Raw genomic sequence first — 1,545 nt, 5'->3', positions numbered from 1 at the left:
GTTTTAGAAATGCAGTTTCTCTTCACCTCAATCTAAAAGGCAGTTTCTGAACATAGTAACAGAAGTCAAAAGGTAATTACCTCACCCCACCCCCACTCCGGAAGAGGTGCTAACTGCCCTTGATTGCTTTTTGTTCACGATGTGAAGAGCTCTCACGCTTGAGTCACCTTCACGTCTCTGGTTGCTGAGTGAATCACAAAAAAGGAATTTCACCAGAGCTGCAACTGCCTCCCTTCCCCACTCGCCCTCCCCGTTTACATTTTCCTGCTCGTCAGTGATTTAAAGAAAACCAAATGAAAAGCAGTCTGTGGCACAATCATTTCGACTGCTCACGGGAAAGGTAGCATTGTGAACCACTGCAGAAACGAACGATTTCCTTACTTTTGCTCCGACTGACCATACTCTGGGAAATTTTCCCAGATTCTCAGTTGAGGATTCTTGCCGCTGGAAGTTACCTCACAAACCCTGTTAATTCGTAATGTATTGAGAGAATCGCACAACAGAAAGCATTTAACACGGAACACAAACAAAACTGGCAAACCAAATGCATTCTCAGACACAGCGAGCATGAATGCTAAATGTGAGACAGTCCGGGGGCATGAGCCATAAAGTAATCTCACAATTAACAACAGGGCAATTCCAAACTACTCTTTCAAACATACTGGAGCCTGAGTGCACCACCACTTCCCAGACAATGCCGAAAAGAGAGAAAGAAAGAATATTATAAGAATGGGTCATAAAAAATGAATTTCACCAATCACAGTCTCGATTAGATTACCTTTCCCTTCCGATGTACCCAGGACGGAAATGAAGGAAGTGGGAGAAATTCAATACCATATGACGTCGAAATTCATTGGAAGGATTTTCTCATTGGCCAGAAAACCAAATAACCACGAGTCGAGTCACCGTAGGACTTTGTTTCACAACAGCGATGAAATAACAGTCTCCATTCGGTTCCAGTAAAAAGACAACTTGTCTGGAACATAAAGCAAGAGTAGAGCTGCTTGCGATTTTTCCGCGCGAGAGGCGAACACGATCATGACAGCACAGACAAGTTGGAAAAATCGGCACTTTCCCACACCACTGTTCATTGCCCGGGAAGCAAACCTATTTGGTTTCTGTTTAAAACCGAACTGCAGCAGGGGTCCAAACAACTCTGCAGGAAGCGGCGTAGTTGGAGTTGATCAGCAGAAATGGCAGCGGTGGGATTCGAACCCACGCCTCTGTCGAGACTGGAGCTTAAATCCAGCGCCTTAGACCGCTCGGCCACACTACCAGCCGGCGGCGGAAAACCTTTTCTTGCAACTCCAATTCTGCTCCTGCATGACAACAGGTGCAAAGTCACGTGAAAAGGGTTCCATGATCCCTCTCCGACTCGCACAGCTGCTGGGATGTGCCCGTCTACAATATCAATTTCGCAGCAGATAATGATAGCCCGTCAATCCAGACAAAAATCATTGGTAAGCTGAGTCTATTTTCTCAGACTCTTTTCAGCTACAAATGTATCTGTGAGAGCGTCAGAATATATGATCGGTTATCATTTGG

General features: G+C 45.4%; 1 non-coding gene across 1 annotated transcript; it reads right to left on the bottom strand.

Annotated features, from left to right (window-relative positions):
- Positions 1–1,194: 1,194 nt before the first annotated feature.
- trnal-uaa (transfer RNA leucine (anticodon UAA)) lies at positions 1,195–1,276 on the bottom strand. Its single transcript has one exon. It is a non-coding gene; the product is annotated as a tRNA-Leu (tRNA).
- Between the last annotated feature and the right edge of the window lie 269 nt (positions 1,277–1,545).

This window comes from Chiloscyllium punctatum, chromosome 46 (assembly GCF_047496795.1).
Source record: "Chiloscyllium punctatum isolate Juve2018m chromosome 46, sChiPun1.3, whole genome shotgun sequence".
NCBI classification, from domain to species: Eukaryota; Metazoa; Chordata; class Chondrichthyes; order Orectolobiformes; family Hemiscylliidae; genus Chiloscyllium; species Chiloscyllium punctatum.
The sequence above is the reverse complement of the archived record's forward strand: the minus strand, read 5'-3'. Positions and strand labels throughout refer to the sequence as shown.